The 18,760-nt window shown below is 43.8% G+C and overlaps 1 protein-coding gene across 5 annotated transcripts in view; it reads right to left on the minus strand.

Moving 5' to 3' along the window:
* Positions 1 to 18,760, minus strand: part of RABGEF1 (RAB guanine nucleotide exchange factor 1) — a 1,203,668-nt gene extending 1,184,908 nt beyond the window's left edge. For 4 of the 5 annotated variants that reach the window (XR_004433010.1, XR_004433009.1, XM_033193387.1 and 1 more), the window contains exon 1: positions 18,639 to 18,755. The gene's annotated coding sequence lies outside the window, so the exon portion shown is untranslated. Of the gene's footprint in view, positions 1 to 18,638 lie in introns of all 5 variants that reach the window. The other variant, XM_033193386.1, reaches the window with a different exon arrangement.

The following is an 18,760-nucleotide window of genomic DNA, read 5'->3' on the forward strand; positions in this document are numbered from 1 at the left end:
GTTGGTCAGTCTCCCTCACTGCCAAGAATGTAATTCGCTGAGGACAGAGACCTTATTTTTCTTCTCCACTTTTACATTTCTAGTGATTCAAATAGTACCAGTGTGATGTTATAACATATATTGGTTTTCATCCACGATCCCTGGCTGGTAACTACCATAGTCCTCATCCTAAGTTTTCTGTTTTTTGTGAGACAGGATCTCGCTCTGCTGCCCAAGCTGGAGTGCAGTGGTGAGGTCTCAGTTCACTGCAACTCCGCCTCCTGGGTTCAAGTGATTCTCCTGCCTCAGCCGCCCGAGTAACTGGTACTACAGGTGCCTGCCACCATGCCCATGGTGTATTTTAGGTAGAGACGGGGTTTCACCATGTTGGCCAGGCTGGTCTCCAACTCCTGACATCAAGTGATCTGCCCACCTCAGACTCCCAAAGTGCTGGAATTACAGGCATGAGCCACCATGCCCAGCCCCAGGCTTTTGTGTGATAAGGCTGGGTGTGTTAGGCCTCATGGGCAGCCCCTCTGACTTTCTCCTACCCTCCTTTTACCTGCCCCAAGGCAGGACTCTACTCTGGATTGGTCTTAAACCCTCCCCAGAGAGGGTCCAGCTCTATACTCTGAGGGACAAATGCTGATGTCAGGAAGCCTCCATAAAAACCCAAGAGAACTGGGCCCAGGAAGCTTTCAGATAGCTGAACACAGTGGAGGTTCCTGGAGGGCTTGCACCCAGGGAGGGCATGGAAGTTCCGCACCTACCCCTACTCCTCGCCCCCAGCATCTCCTTCACCTGGATCCTCTGCAATATCCATTGTAATAAACTGGTAAACATAAGCATCTCCCTGAGTTCTGCAAATCACCTCGGCAAATTAATCGAACCTAAAAAGGGAGCCATGGGAACCCGAACTTGGAGCTGGTCAGTTAGAAGTTCTGGAGGCCCAGAGTTGCAACTGATGGGGGTTAGGAGGGGCAGTCATGGGGACTGAGTCCTCACCCTGTGCGATCTGACACTATCTCCTGGTAGATAGTGCAGGAAATGAACTAGAAGACACCCAGCTGGTGTGGTGTGTAGGGGAAGAATCCGCACACATATGGTCATGGAAGTCTTCTGTGTTGATGACTGCTTGGCGTGAGCAGAGGAAAAACACAGTTCGAGGAGTTTTTTCCCTGCACAACTGGGCATATCATAGGTTCTCAAATCTTTGTTGAAAGAACAATAACTGAATGAGTAAGGTTATTGTAGAGACCATAGAATAACATGGCTATAAAGCAATGATACATACTAAATGCTTAATAAATACAAAAATCCCTTCCCCGGGGCCAGGTGCAATGGTTCATGCCTATAATCCCAGCACTTTAGGAGGCGAAGGTGGGAGGATGGCAAGTGTTCAAGACCAGCCTGGGCAACATAGCAAGACCCTGTCTCTATTATTTAAAAATGTTCAAAAATCTCTTCCTCTCATGGGTGATAGCCATTATGTTCTGGATGGGCGTGGTGACTCATGCCTATAATCCCAGAACTTTGGGAAGCCGAGGCGGGCAGGTCACGAGGTCAGGAGTTTGAGACCAGCCTGGTCAACACAGTGAAACTCCATCTCTATTAAAAATACAAAAATTAGCTGGGCATGGTGGCATGCACCCGTAGTCCTAGTTACTCAGGAGGCTGAGGCAGGAGAATCACTTGAACCCAGGAGGTGGAGGTTGAGGTGAACTGAGGTCGTGCCACTGCACTCCAGCCTGGGCAACAGAGAACACTCTGTTTCAGAAAAAAAAAATAATAATAATAATAATACATGCTAACCAACTTTACAAGGGAAAATAAACATCTATGGGATGGTTAAACAAACTGGGGCATGACCACACAAGAGAATACCTAACACTAAAAAGGACAAAATATTAACACATGCAAAAACCTGGAGGGTCAAGAGCAACATGTTGATTTTTTTAAAAAGTGTATCTTAAAAGGTCACATACTGTAGGATTTATACAACCTTTCCAAATGACAAAACTACAGATATGGAGAACAAATTAGTGCTTTTTCCAGGTTAAGAGTGGTGAAGAAGGCAAGGGAGAGGAGGGGAAGGAAAATGGTATAAACAGTTAACCCAGCAGGCCTGTGTTGCTCAAATGATGCACATTCTCAGACAGGCCTGCTTGGTCAGCTGGGTTAGACTGGCCCTTGGTCAGCTCCTAGAAACTGAGGTCTTGTACTAGGCCTATGCCCTAAGTGATAAGGGTGTTTTGTATGGTTACGGTACTGAACCACACTGTTCCAGCTTGTCTAGATATTTTGTGCAAATTGTATGATTTATGGTAAACACCTGCTTTCCTTTTGGAGTTGCTCTAACAGTGATCAGTCCCAAAGGGACTATATGCCTATGTGATATGGTTTGGATCTGTGTCCCCACCCAAATGTCATGTTGAATTGTAATCCCCAGTGTTGGAAGTGGGGCCCGTGAAAGGTGATCTGATCACAGGGCAGTTACTCATGAATGGTTTCGCACCATATCCTGTGGTTCTGTGCTTGTGAGATCTGGTTGTTTAAAAGTGTGTAGCACCTTCTCTCTTGCTCCTGCTCCCACCAGGGGAGACACTTTGCTCCCCCTTTGCTTTCCACTGTGATTGGAAGCTTCCTGAGGCCTCCCTAGAAGCAGAAGCTGCAATGCTTCCCATACAGCCTGTAGAACTGTGAGCTAATCAAACCTCCTTTCTTTATAAATGACTCAGTATCAGGTATTACTTTATAGCAATGTGAGAATGAATGAACGAATACACTATGTGACCAGCCTCCAATAAAAGCCCTGGATTCTGAGGTGTACATGAGCTTTCACAATAAAAAAACACCTCACACGTGTTGCTAGAGTTTACGGCTGGGGAAGTAAGCACATCCTGGGCAACTCTGCTGGGAGAAGACTCTTCGAATCTTAACAGTGCTGGTGTCCTGTAGAATCTGCTCAGTGCACAACTACCCTTTATTAATCCTGCTTTGTATCCCCTCACTGCAACAAACCATAGCAAGGAATAAGTATGTCCTGTGAGAGCCCCAAGCGAATTATGAAACCTGGGGGCAGCCCTAGGGACTGCTGACACAGGATGTGACTAAAAAGGCATGAAGGAAGTCATTGGGGTAATGGAATAGTTCTGTATCTTGACTATCGTGGTGGCTACAGGAATCTACGTATGAGATAAAATGTGCATGACACTATACACATACATTGCACAAATATCAATTTCCAGGTTTTGACATTATATTATAGTTATGTAAGATATAACCATTAAGCAAACTAGAAGAGTACACAGGACCTGTCTGTACTATCTTTACGGCTTCCTATGGATTTAAAGTTCTTAATTATTCCAAATTTTAAAGTTTTGTTAAAAATCACACATGAGGCCGGGCGTGGTGGCTCACGCCTGTAATCTTAGCACTTTGGGAGGCCGAGGTGGGTGGATCAAGAGGTCAGGAAATTAAGACTTTCCTGGCTAACACGGTGAAAGTGAAACCCCGTCTCTACTAAAAATACAAAAAAATATTAGCTGGGCATGGTGGCAGGTGCCTGTAGTCCCAGCTACTAGGCAGGCTGAGGCAGGAGAATGGCATGAACCCAGGAGGCGGAGCTTGCAGTCAGCAGAGATTGCACCACTGCACTTCAGTCTGGGCAACAGAGCGAGGCTCCCTCTCAAAAAAAAAAAAAAAAAATCACATGTGAACATTTTTTAATAAAAATAAACACCTATCATGGGACCAATGTGTATCAGTTAAACACACCACTCATTCTGCTGCTTCTAAGTATAAAAAGAGAGCAAGGGTACCACCAAAAGAGAGTGCCATCATTTGAAAGGCTATGTAGTGGTGGTGACAGTGTCTGTTATGGTAGAAGGTAGGAGAGTCGGCACACCCAGATTGGACATCAGAGCTACAGACGGCATAACCTGTAAACATAGGAAGAAACATGGGGGATCAACTGCATGAAACTCAACTCTTTCTCTCCTGGGTAGACAGACCTGTCCCTAGACAGGTAAGCCCCACCAGCACTGGTTACAGGAGGGAGCTCTGAGGGGCCACACGCAGCTCCTGTGGGAGCACTGCATTCCCAAAAGAGGAGCTTGATTGAGCAACCTGGACATAAAGAAGGCACAATTCAATTGGTCCCACTTATGTCAGAGAAGACAGAGTAAAAATGATCTCTGCTGCTGGGACAGTTAGGATTCTATAAACTGTGCCCCAGGGCTAGGATTTATTCCGGGTCCAGGTACCCTAAAAAGGACAGAGAGGTACAAAGCTTACTTACAAAGCTCCCAGAACTATTAGTACTCTTTCTTAAGGCTCTGGATGCAAGCCAGTTTCATCTCAGAAAAGCAAAACAAAAACACTTTGCAGATGTGAGTAGTTTCCCGCTATCCTTCTTGAGGGTCCGCTTCCTATTCCTGGGTTCAATGTCATGCCCTCAGAAGTCACTCCTCTCTCCAGGCAACTCATCTGGGACTTACAGGAAACATCCAATCAATTCTAGCAAAACAATAAGCTATCTTTTGACCTCACTTAAGAAATAAAACCTATGGGTGATTGTTTTCCCTTAATTTTTTTTCCAGTTAGAAAAGAATACTCACTATTTACAAAACCTAATATATACAGAGAAGCAGAAAAAAATGTTTTAGTCATCATCCAGAGACAGTTACTGTATATGGTACATATTCCTATAGTGTTCCCTCTGCATTCATTCAAATATTTATATACTGATTGATTACTGTACGACAGGCCCTTGGGATACAAATGTAAGTAAAAATAAATCGTTTCAGTCATTGTGGAGCTGACTGTGTAATATGAGAGTATGACTATATATTTGGAAGGCCTAAAGGAAGAACATAAAACACTATTAATGCTGAGAAATTAACTTTAAAATGGCTAACTTTCAAAAAGAAGTCATATTTATGTGAAATAAGCTAAACAGGTACATGAAATCTGTGGAACTCTTGTAACAGACAATAAAAAGTTAGAAAGTATAAAAAAGATCTCAGTCATAATAGCATCAATATGTAAAGACTTGTAGAAAACATTTTAATGAGAAAATATAATCCACATAAAAATATGGAAATATACTTAACACAATGTGCGAAAATAAATGTTATAACCATGTCAAACATTCCAAAATGTGTAAGTTTACTATAAATGGCCATAAAATCCCACAAGACTTTTTGGAACTCAACAAAATGATTCTGTTAGCAAAAATAAACAGTCAATTATTTTTTGATTTTCTAAATTAATTTTCTGAATTTATTTGCAAACTAGTTAGAAGACTGTGAACTCACAGACCCGTCAAACAAACCATTACAGTATACACTGACTCAAAAATGAATCTAATATAATATATAAGGTAATTTAATGTTAGAAGAAGGAGGGGAAGGAGAAATTTTCAATAAATATTGTTGCAATAACTGGTCAGCAATCTGATATCCCCTACATTAATTACAGGTATCTTTAAAAAGTTAAAGTTTTTAGAGACAAACAGAAAATGGAAAGAACTGAATTTAAGTATTCATGAAAGTTCTAAAGAGGTGAGGATCTAAGGTTATAAACTGCAGGAAAAGTCAAAAAGGAAACAAAACTTAAAATACATAAACTGAAACATCTAGCTAGTTTTTAATCTGTAGCCAAAACATAAAAGCAAATAAGGGACTAGAAAAAAAATCTGAAGTAAACAGGACAATGAAGTATGTTATTACATTCAGAAATAGTACTAACAAAATTTATAAATCTGTGAAAGACAAGCAGGACAAGGTTATGAGCAGACCGTGACCTTGAACAGACCACAAAATGTGAACAATGTGCTAGAAACAGAAACAGAATGCCAAAGGTATGTGCCTTTAAAATTCTGACATATACCAAACTGGTCTGACAAAATATACTATTTACATTCCCACCTACATTGTATGAGAGAATCTGGTCTCCCATAACCTCATAAGCATAGCATTATTGAACTTCAATTTTTTTGTCACTCTGACAGGCAAACAAAAAAAATCATTTAACGTGCATTTCCCTAAGGTTAGCCACCTTTCCAGATATTTATTAGCACTCGTATATTTTCTTTAACTGATTTTGCTCATTTTTCATGTCATTACTATTTTCTTTCGATTTATAGATACTCTTCTTATATATCTTTCAGTCCTCACCTTCATGGTATGAAGACACCATCATTCTAATAAAAGGCTTATTAGTATTTCCAATCTGTAATCCAAGGTTCACCTACTTTTTTTTTTTTTTTTTTAACCCATCAATTCATCATTTATATCATGTATAACTCCCCAATGCAATCCCTCCCTCCTCCCCCCTCCCCATGATAGGCCCCAGTGTGTGATGTGGTTCACCTACTTTCATATGATTAAATATAATGCTTCCAAAATGAATGTGACTGTCAATGTCAGAGTTTTAATGTTAAATATAACAAAACAGTATTTGTCCAAACGTTAGCCTGGACAAATAATTCCAAATGATAATCAACTCCCTGGAATATAATGTAGAGTTGATTGCTGCTGGAATGAGCAGAGCAAGCAGGGCAGCATTCTTAAGGAATGAGTTCCAGACAACAGTCTTCTATTGTACCAGATCAAGCCCTCCTTGGTTAAGCAAAATTGTAACTCTAATCTGAGCATGCCATTCTCTGGACTAACAGCTCAAAATTATATACAAGATAATCTGGCTACTGTAGCCTACTTTGTACCATTTCTCTATGCCCTCACCCAGGGAAGCAGCACAAATGGTCAATTTATTCACTAAGTTACTGACCAAAAATTATTTCTCCTAACTCCACCTAAAGTAACAGCAACCTGCAATACATGAGGTGGTCTCTGTTAAGGCATTGCTTTTCTTTATGTTTTTTTTCTTCTTTTCTTTTCTTTATTTGACATATGGTCTTGCTGTATAACCCAGGCTAGAGTGCAGCGGCATGACCACAGCTCACTGTAGCCATGACTGCCTGGGCTCAAGTGATCCTCTCCACTTTAGCTTCCCAAGCAGCTGGGACTACAGGTGTGCACCACCATCCCTGGCTAAATTTTTTTTTTTTGGGGGACGGAGTCTTACTGTCGCCCAGGCTGGAGTGCAGTGACGCAATCTCCACCTGCTGGGTTCACGCCATTCTCCTGCCTCAGCCTCCAGAGTAGTTGGGACTACAGGCACCTGCCACCATGCCCAGTTAATTTTTTGTATTTTTAGTAGACATGGGGTTTTACCGTGTTAGCCAGGATGGTCTCGATATCCTGACCTCGTGATTCACCTGCCTTGGCCTCCCAAAGTGCTGGGATTATAGGTGTGAGCCACTGCACCCGGCCAACAGAGACAGATCTCACTGTATTTCCCAGGCTGGTCTCGAATTTCTGGCCTTAAGCAATCCTCCCATCTTGGCCACCCAAAGTGCTGGGATTACAGGCATGAGCCAATGCACTCAGCTCAGAATTTTTCTCTAAAAGGCATACCATAGTTTTAGTTTTGCTGCAGCCATTTCATCCGTAATCACTTGCTGTGGCTGGGTAAAGTGATACACACACACGCGTGCACACTGGTTTAGAGAAATACAAAACGCAATGCCTAGACCTGAAATGCATTTATTCAGATTTGTTAGATACGTGCAATCAAATATTCGTGTTATGCTCTAAGCTTCTAAGAAGTCTCTTGTATCTAAAACATAAGACACATATGTAAATGACATCTAACTGAGCTGGACAGGCCAATGTACTGAAAAAGAGCTACCAGAAAAGGACTCCCTTTTCTGAGTATGAGGAACCATGAGAGAGCTTTTGGAAGAGACAAAAATCAAGACTTTTTTTTTTTTTTTTGAGATGGAGTTTCACTCTTGTTCCCCAGGCTGGAGTGCAGTGGCGTGATCTCGGCTCACTGTACCCTCTACCTTCGAGTTTCAAGTGATTCTCCTGCCTCAGCCTCCCAGTAGCTGGGATTACAGGTGCCCACCACCACACCCAGCTAATTTTTGTATTTTTAGTAGAGACAAGGTTTCACTATGTTAGCCAGGCTGGGCTCGAACTCCTGACCTTATTGCGACCCGTCCACCTCGGACTCCCAAAGTACTGGGATTACAGGCATGAGCCACCGCGCCCAGCCAAGACTTTTTTTAAATTGGGACAGAGTCTCCCTGTCACCCAGGCTGGAATGCAGTGGCACAATCATGGCTCACTGCAGCCTCGAACGCCTGGGCTCAAGCAATCTTGAGCCTCAGCCTCCTGAGTATCTGGTACCATTAGTTCAAGCCACCACATCTGGCTAGTTTTTTTTTTTATTTTTGTTTATATAGATGAGGTCCTTGTTGCCCAGGCTGGTCTTGAACTCCTGGGCTCAAGTGAGCCTCCCACCTTGGCCTCCCAAAGTGCTGGGATTACAGGTGTAAGTCAATGCACCCAGCCTAAGATTATGACTTTTGCGGCTCAAGAGCCCAGTGAAATAGGAGTCAAAGGTCTGGGGAGGGGGCTGGTTTTCCCCTGAAGATATAATCCAAATTCTATAGCCACACAGGGAAGGTTTCAAAACAAAACTGAAAGCCTCTGAAAATCAAGAGTGAAATTTTCAGCAATCTCATTGTTCTCAAAAGACAAGTATGACAGTATAAAACCCCTGTTGGGGAGGGACTCCTATAAACTCACCAGACTATCAACTGAAAAGCTTAGGTGGGTACCTGCTAGGAGTAAGGACAAATCAGAGTGAAATGCAGCCGTTATCCAACCTGCAACACAACCCCCACCCTCAGCTCAGTCTCTAGCAGTATTAGGTGATCAGCCCCACTCTACCTGCCTAGCAAAAGGAAGAGTGATTTCTTCTCTGAAAAACAGCATCATCCAGACCCTTACTGTATTCACAATGCCTCACATTCAGAAAACTAAAAAACAACAGAAAAAGCAGATAATAGAAACAGATGCTCAGATGATTTATACTTGATTTTACCAGAAAGACTTATTTAATGGTATGTTTTTAAAAACAGAAAAAAAGAGGGAAGGCCGGGCGCGGTGGCTCACACCTGTAATTCCAACACTTTGGGAGGCTGAGGCGGGTGGATCACCTGAGGTCAGGAGTTTGAGATCAGCCTGGCCAACATGGTGAAATCCCGTCTCTACTAAAAAATACAAAAATTAGCCAGGTGTGGTGGCACACGTCTGTAATTTCTGCTACTCAGGAGGCTGAGGCAGAAGAACTGCTTGAACCTGGGAGGTAGAGGCTGCAGTGAATCAAGATCACACCACTGCACTCCTGCCTAAGCAACAATGTGAGAGACTCCGTCTCAAAAAATAAGAAAAAGAAAAGAGGGAAAACTTATAAAAAGATTAAGAATTTCAACTGCAAATTGGAATTTGTTAAGTGTCAAACTGAAATTCTAGATCTGAAAAGTATAATTTCTAAAATTAAGAATTCAAACCGTATATTTAACAGCAGAACGAACACAGGAGAAAAGTATTTTGTAGTACTCAGATTCTTCTCCAAACACACGTAAAGCATTCGCTGAAGAATGAAACTGAAATCTTTGCATTTCACTGACCTAAATGGCAGAATCACTATCATAATCACTATTGCTTATGTTTGGGGCTGAACTGGTTGGACCTGTAGTCCAACTGGCTGACCAGTTTTTCTGTCAGAATCTAAGAACCTTAACCTTAAAATAATCTCAACTTATTTCTCAAGCACCATTATATGTGTGTATATTTAAATGTACCAATGTATTTATAGCACTAGAAAAATATGTATCTTTTAATGCACTGAGTTACTAGATGGAAGTATTGAAAAGGCAAAAATTCCTCTTTAAGGAAATAGCTTACATCCTATAAGTGCTCTTACAGGTAATGAAAAAACTGTGTCTGCAATTTGTTCCCTAATATATCACAAGCCAAAAATAGGCTCTTGGGAGAAAGCAGTGTCTACTCAATATAGCTGATATTTAAAGAACTTAAATACTGAATTTCAGTACTGTCTCTGTCATAAAACACTGTATTTCCTGGGGCAAGTAACACCTTAACAATGTTTTATAAAAGCATCAGCAGTTAGCATATGGGTATGAAAGCACTTTGCCATTGAATTTCTCATACATGGTACTAAAAAGTGTCTACTCATGACTATACAACATTTATTTATTTTTATTTATTTTTTATTTTTTTGAGGCGGAATCTCGCTCTGTCGCCCAGGCCGGAGTGCAGTGGCGTGATCTCTGCTCACGGCAAGCTCCGCCTCCTGGGTTCACGCCATTCTCCTGCCTCAGCCTCCTAAGTAGCTGGGACTACAGGCGCCCGGCTAATTTTTTGTATTTTTAGTAGAGACGGGGTTTCACCGTGTTAGCCAAGATGGTGTCGATCTCCTGACCTCATGATCCGCCCACTTCGGCCTCCCAAAGTGCTGGGATTACAGGCGTGAGCCACCGCGCCCAGCCGACTATACAACATTTAAAACCCTACACAAATAAAATCCACATGCACTCATTACAAATAAAATCTACACTCTCACTAGACAAAATCTACATTCTCAATACAACCCCAACTGCAATGGCCAATAAATTTACACAAATAAAAGTATAATCCAACTTGCTAAACAGTACCCAAGCATCTTATCTTCTGAGACAACAGTTACAATAAGTTTTAGACATTCTATTTCGTTAGTCTATAGTTTTGTTTGTTTGTTTGTTTCAGAGATGGAGTCTTGCTTTGTTGCCGAGGCTAGAGTGTAGTGGCTATTTACAGACGCAATTATAGCGCACTGCAGCCTCTAACACCTGACCTCCAGCAATCCTCCTGCCTCAGCCTCCCAAGTAGCTGAGACTACAGGTGAACAACATCTCGCCAGGTATTTTTTGTTTTTACACTTTGTATTTGCTTTCTTACAATATTCTATTCAAAGCTTTGGTCACCAGCCCAACTCCTTTTTGAGGAACACATTTAGAAAACAACGTCAAAAGCTTTACAGATATACAATTAAGGAAACATAGCATTACATAACCATATTTAGGCAAGGGCAGTTTCACCCAGTTTACTGAGCAGGAGTGAATAAGGATGGTCTCTCTCCATTAGCACAATGCCTGGCTCCTGCTAGCATTTGATAAATTTGAACTATTATTACTTGAAAGTGCAACTCTTTAGCTGGAGCAAAATACAGACAACACAACTTACTGGACATTTCATCTAAGATGAGTGGATCTACTCCCATTTTAAAAATAAATCATACGCCTGGGCTTTCAAGCCAATGCTCTCTGTGCTGGCGCTCGCATCCCAAAACCTACTTCCAGAAATGAATCTTCAGTCTGTTTGGTATTCCCTCAGCCCATCTCTGTATGGAGGTGAAATGGCTTTCACTCAAATATGTGCCCCTGTCGGACACACACCGGGTCATGCCACCACCGAGGCTTCGGTGGAGGAAGTCATGGTGAGCCTCAAGGCCTGATATCACCTACCACGAGCCTCAGGGAACCCAGCTGGCACGGCAGCAGCAGTCTTGCTCCTATGACATAAAACAGTTTTTGGAATGTGCCCAGAACCAAGGTGACAGGAAACTCTGTGAGGGTTTCAATAAGGTGCTGAAACAGTGCAGACTTGCAAACAGACTGGCCTAATCAGAAAGTCTGAATTGGAGAAATGGAAAATTAGCTCTCATAACCAAGTTATTTAGCATACAAATACAATTGATAGTGAAGGTATAAAGTATAATCGTCAGGTAAACCTCTCCTCTCTCATAGCTTCCCTGCTTCAGGACTGCAATGGAAAAGGGTGTTCTCACTGTGCAGAATTTCATTAAGATGGCTGGGTAGATGTTTGTGTGGCACCCTTAAACAAGCTGTTATGATTTTATTCTTTGTTGAGTTAATCAGAATAAAGTGATTTTCTTCCAAAAAACAAACAAACAAACAAATATGTGCCCTTGTCAGACTGTTCCATTGTGATACCCCCATGATAAAAGCATGCCTGTTAAAACATATGGCTCCGTGATTCACCAACAACAGAAAACAGATGCACTCAAGGAACTTGTCAGGAAGCACAAACTCAAACCCCACTGCTGATAAATTCATTACAAAAGATCCACTGAGAAAGTATGGAAGGTGGCTGAAGAATGTGCAATTCACCTACTTACCTAGATAATCTAAAACAGATCCTTAAATCAGTCTAGAGATATAAGTACTCGGATCACATTATTTTGCAAGCAAGAGAAATGCTTTTATGGAATGTTTTGATGTTATATCACCGTCTTACACAAAAAGCCAATAAGGAGTTTTACTAACACATAAAGTAAAACTCGACAACTAGGCCTTTGAAATGCATGCTGTAAAGAGTCTTTGGGAATCCAAACCAGAAATGATCTTTTGTCTTATGGTCACTGACCCATGTAACTGATTACATTTCTCTCTGAACTGGCTACTGAAAAGCAAAGCCAAATGTGTGGCCTTCTAACACGTAAGACTTCAGTCCAAATGCTCTGTGTACACAGTTCATTCCTGTTTCCATCTTAATATCCCCTCAGTCCTGAATTCCTCACCCACTTATCTCTGTATGTTACCAACAGTATGTCGCATGTATCTTTGTAAGTCATTACAAATCCTTTCTGGAACAAGATGTGGAACAAGTAAATGATATATTCCACTGAAAAAAATTATAGCACAATAAGAAAATATTTTCTTCCATTAATAAACATTTTCTATGTTCAATTTCTAAAGGCATTTTCTTTTATGTGCTCCAAAGTACCTTCTAAAGGAAAAATGAAAGTGCTTAAAATTAGAAAATTCTAACAGAGGAACTACAAAAATAAAACACTTTCATTATGTATTTTTAACTGCAAAGCACACAGAAAATTATAAATATACCCCTATGTGAAAATCCCCCAAAAGCGATTTTTAATTTTAGAATACAGACCAAATCACCATAAATTCAATTACAGTTGTGTATTTATTTTGAATGGGAACTGAATAGACTAGCTTCAAATGTGGTTCAGAAGGTCTTTGTACAATTCCCCCTGAGTTGTTCTGTGCCTAGCATAGAGGATGCTGCCAAACCATTCCTTAGCATGAAACAGCAGAGAATTTAGAGCCCTCAAAATTCTTGCTACATTCCTGCTTCAGAGATTTCAGCAATCTCCTCACTGTTACCAGGGGAAAATAAAAAGCTTAATACTCTCTCAGTGTGTAATATTTTACGCATTCATGAACACATACTTACTCTAACTTCTGACTTTTAACCACATTTAATTAATTGATCATAATCATGGTTTTTGGTCATCTTAATGTCCATTGCCAAGTGAGCTATGCTACCAGAAACAAAATGTTCCACTAGGGCCGGGCACAGTGGCTCACACCTGTAATCCCAGCACTTTGGGAGGCCGAGACAGGTGGATCACCTGAGGTCAGAAATTTGAGACCAACCTGGCCAACATGGTGAAACCCCGTCTCTACTAAAAATTAAAAAAATTAGCTCGGCATGGTGCTGCGTGCCTGTTAACACCAGCTACTTGGGAAGCTGAGGCCGGAGAATCACTTGAACCCAGCAGGCAGAGGATGTAAGCCGAGATCGCACCATTGCACTCCAGCCTGGGCAACAAGAGTGAAACTCAGTCTCACCACGCCCCCCACCGCCAAAAAAATTAGCTGGGCATGGTGGCAGGAGCCCATATTCCCAGCTACTCAGGTGGCTGAGGCACAAGAATCACTTGAACTGGGGAGGCGGAAGTTGCAGTGAGTAGAGATCACGCCACCACACTCCAGCCTGGGTGACAGAGCAAGACTCCATCTCAAAAAAAGAAAAAAAAAGGTCTACTATAAATTACACTTCGTATCTCACTGACAGTAACTTCACTGAAAACAGGAATTTCACAGGAAACTTGAAAACAGCACCATAAAAGTATAATGTTTTCCTAAAGCATTTTAGGAGCTTTATCCAAACATCAAACTGATAAATATAAGTTAAATAGTATTAAGTGGGATAACTGTAATTTCACATGTTTACATATTGTAAACTGGACAATAGTCCAGATTATTTAAACTCACTTCAGCCACGTGAAATAACACACATGATGTTTCTACAGTGCTTTATGATAGAAGTGTGTATTTCATAAGACTTTCAAGATGTTTGGTCTGTACTATGAAAATTCTTATAGAGACAGGGTATCACTCTGTCAACGCAGGCTGTAGTGCAGTGGCTTGATCACAGCTCACTGCAGCCTGGAACTCCTAGGCTCAAGCGATCCTCCCACTTCGGCCTCCCAAAGCACTGGTATTATAGGCATGAGACACTGCACCAGCCTGAAACTCTTGGTTTTAGTGTGATCACTTTTTTTTGTTTGTTTTGTTTTGTTTTTGAGACAGAGTTTCACTCTGTTGCCCAGGATGGAGTGCAGTAGTACGATCTTGGCTCATTGCAACCACCGCCTCCCGGGATCAAGAGATTCTTGTGCCAAAGATTCCCGAATAGCTGAGATCACAGGTGCACACCACCATGCCTAAGTTTTTTGTATTTTAGTAGAGACGGAGTTTCAACAACTTGATCCAGGCTGGTCTCAAACTCCTAGCCTTAAGTGATCTGCCCACCTCAGCCTCCCAAAGTGTTGGGATTACAGGTATGAGTCACCGCACCCGGCCTATGGTGTGATAACTTTACTGATGGGCTAAGAAGCTACTCACTTGGTACCATTTCTATCTCAGTCACAGGTGTTAGGTTTACACAGGTATTTCCTACAAAATTTGAGGGATATCTCTGCCAGAGATGTTTGTTCTGCAGCCAATAAAACCACAAGTGCCAGAAATTAAACTCACAGTCAAGACAGAAATTCTATGTCTCTAGCCAAAGACTCACATAAGTAAACAGAATCTTAGTTCTATATGTAGACATCACAATGAGTAAGTACTGATAACATTTTTTTCATTGAAAACCAGCAACAAAATTCAAAGAAATCAATGAATTATTCTTATAAAATCAGTTAAGTACTCATTAAACACTTGTGTTCCCAATTGGTGTTGAGAATGTAGAGATAAATGAATGCAGAATTCCTGTTTACAAATTAGCTGGGTCAGACATCCTTACAGAAAGAAACAACTAGAAAATGAGTATACATTCACTTCAAGCATCTTTTTTTTTTTTTTGTAGAGACGCAGTCTTGCTATTTTGCCCTGGCTGGTCTCCAACTCCTAGCCTCAAGCGATCCTCCCACTTTGGCCTCCCAAAGTGCTGGGATTACAGGTGTGAGCCACCATGCCTGGCATCACTTCAAACATTTAATAAGCAGAGAAAATTAAAATACAAGACAGCAGTAATTAGCTGGGCGTGGTGGCGCACGCCTATAGTCAGTCCCAGCTACTCAGAAGGCTGAGGCAGGCAAATTGCTTGAATCCAGGAGGCAGAGGTTGCAGTGGCCAAGATCACGCCACTGCACTCCAGCCTGGTCACAGAGCAAGACTCTGTCTCAAAAAAAAAAAAAAAAGCAAATAATCAAGCACTACACTGAAAACATTTATCCTTATCAGCCTGTGTGTAAGAGCTACATAAAGTTCCACGTTAGGGCCGGGTGCAGTGGCTCATGCTTGTGATCCCAACACTTTGGGAGGCTGAGGCTAGAGAAACACTTGAGGCCAGGATTGGAGACCACCTGGGAAACATATAGGGATTCCATCTCTACAAAAAAATTTAGGCCAGGTGTGGTGACTCACAGTTGTAATCCCAGCACTTTGGAATACCGAGGAGAGAGGATCACTAGGTCAGGAGATTGAGACCATCCTGGCTGACACGGTGAAACCACATCTCTACTAAAAATACAAAAAATTAGCCGGGCATGGTGGCAGGCACCTGTAGTCTCAGCTATTCAGGAGAATGGCGTGAACCCGGGTGGCGGAGTTTGCAGTGAGTTTGCAGTGAGCCAAGATCACACCACTGCACAACAGCCTGGGTGACAGAGCAAGACTCCATATCAAAAAAAAAAAAAAAAAGGAAAAAAAAAAATTTAGCCAGGCAAGCTAAATTAGTAGGTGGCAGGCCTGTGGTCCCAGCTACTTGGGAGGCTGAGACAAGAGGATTGCTTAAGCCTGGGTGGTGGAGGCTGCAGTGAGCTGTGTTCCTGCCATTGTATTCCAGCCTGAGTGACAGAGAGAGACGGACGCATTTTTTTTTTTCGTTTTTTTTGAGATGAAGTCTCGCTCTGTTGCCCAGGCTGGAGTACACTGGTGCAATCTCGGCTCACCAAAACTTTCGCCTCCTGGGTTCAAGCAATTCTCCTGCCTCAGCCCCGAGTAGCTAGGATTACAGGCAGGCGCCATAATGCCCAGCTAATTTTAGTGCTTTTAGTAGAGACGGGGTTTCACCATGTTGCTCAGGCTGGTCTCGAACTCCTGACCTCGTGATCCGCCGCCCACCTTGGCCTCCCAAAGTGCAGGGATTACAGGTAGGAGCCACCGCGCCCGGCCAGAGAAACTCATTTTAACCACACAAGGACCCAGCTATAAACCCTTCCCTGGTTCTGTTACCATCACATAAAGCCTAAGCTCCTACATCTCTGTCCCGCACTTTTTCTCTTTAATAACCACCCTCCAGGCTCTGTAGCTGATGCCTGTAATTTCAGCACTTTGGGACACTTGAAGCAGGAGTATCACTTGAGTCCAGGAGTTTGAGACCAGCCTGGGCAACACAGCAAGACCCCATCTTTACAAAATATTTAAAAATCAGCTGGGTGTGACAGCACCCATCTGCACTCTCAGCTACTCGGAAGGCTGAGGTGGGAGGATCACTTGAGCCCAGGCAGTTGAGACTTCAGTGACTCACGATCATGTCACTGTACTCCAGCCTGGGTGACAAAGTGAGACCCTGTCTCTAAATAAATAAATAAGCACCTCCTTATAGTTACTGGTCTCCTCTCCTTTGATTCGCCCATCTCCCTCACTCCACCCTGTTAGTCTGAATGTTACTCATGCCTCAGGACACCTGCAGAAAGTATTCCCTGATCCCTTCCAGGCTCCACACCCAACAGCATGGCCTAAATCCCCGGTTCCTTCCTCGATGCTCCATCTTAGCTCACACTCCTTACCACACTGTTTTCAAAGTATCTTGACTGTCCCTTCTCCTCAACTGGCTAACTTTTAGAGAGCAGAAACATGACTGCTTACAAGGTCATTAAAAATTCAAATCCTGAACGTTTCTTAATCCTGCGGATATGAATCAGTAACTCTTAAAAGCAAAATGTTATTTATCATTAAATATTAATAATATAATCACATTTTCTTGCATCTCTGGCAAGTATCTTGGTACAACAATTTTAAGGAACAGACTTTTTTTTTTTTTTTTTGAGATGGAGTCTCGCTCTGTCGCCTAGGCTGGAGTGCAGTGGCACGATCTCGGCTCACTGCAACCTCTGCCTCCCGGGTTCATGCCATTCTCCTGTCTCAGACTCCCGAGTAGCTAGCACTACAGGTGCCCGCCACTACGCCCGGCTAATTTTTTTTTTTTTTTTGTATTTTTAGTAGAGACGGGGTTTCACCGTGTGAAGCAGGATAGTCTCGATCTCCTGACCTCATGATCCGCCCGCCTCGGCCTTTCAAAGTGCTGGGATTACAGAAGTGACCCACCAAGCCCGGCCGGAACAGACTCTTTAACAGCAGTTAAAGCCGCACGCTGGCTCACGCCTATAATCCCAGCACTCTGAGAGGCCGAGGCGGGAGGCTCGCTTAAGACCAGGAGTTTGCCACCAGCCTGGGCAACACTGTGAGATCCTATCTCGAAAAAAATAATAAAGAAAAACAAAGTAGTTTTAGGTTTAGAGGGGGGAAAGTAGCTCTCCAAGCCAAAAACCAACTCCCAAGGTGCTCCTGTAAACTCGTCCTGGGAAAATTTCCTATCTAATCTCAAAGACAAAACGAGCCCACAGGCGCCCACGACACATTTCCCAACCACAAGGATTGGTCACCCGCGCTGAGACACCGCCAGCTGCCTATGATCTGGCCTCCAAAGCGGCAGAGTCCCTCCCTCTCTCTCCCTAAACTTCCGTGATGGGCATCCCTCGGCTCTCCTCCCAGACGGTTCGGAAGTAGGGACTTCTGCTCCTAACCCCAGCCCCACAGCCTCGCCCTCAGCCCCGGGGTGGACGTCAACACCACAGGCTTCAAATCCCCTCCCAATTCCGGGACGCTTCTGTCCCCCCAGGGTGACGCGGGATCAAGTACCAGCGCCCCCGCCGCAGCCGGGGGCTGTGGTCTGGGTCCGAGCGTCCCATACCAGCGCGTTCCGGGGAGGTCCTGGGAGGTGCCCTGCGCGAGCACAGACGTTGCTTCGGAGCCAGCGGCCTGGACCGAAGGTGGGAGCCGGGCCGAAGGGAGCCGCCGAAGAGGGAGGCGGCCAGGAAATGCTCCGCGTCAGCCCGTCGGGGCTCGGCCGTCGCTGGAGATTCCGGCAACGAGCGCCTGGGACGCAGAGGCCGCGCACTGTGAGGATTAAGGGAGCCGAAAGCGGCCTGGAACGGGGAAGGCGGCAGTGACGGGGGACGGAATGTGGGACGAAGGACAGCGGGAGGCACCGACGCGCAACTGCCCCGGCCCCGCGGACGGCACGGACCGATCGCCCCGCCGCCCCCAGCCCGAGACGCCCCGCCGCCCCGCTCCCGTAGCTGAGAGCCGGGCAGCTTTTAGCTCCAGTCCGTCCGCTCCGTACCTCGCCCGCGTCTCCGCCGGCGTCCAAACCGCCGCTCTCCCGCTTCGCTCGCGTAAGTCGGGGCTCCGCGGTCCGCTCCCGCCTCACACCCACCCTCCTGCTCGCCCCGCCCCCGGCACCGC

Source organism: Trachypithecus francoisi, unplaced genomic scaffold (genome assembly GCF_009764315.1).
Source record: "Trachypithecus francoisi isolate TF-2019V2 unplaced genomic scaffold, Tfra_2.0 Lachesis_group4, whole genome shotgun sequence".
NCBI lineage: Eukaryota > Metazoa > Chordata > Mammalia > Primates > Cercopithecidae > Trachypithecus > Trachypithecus francoisi.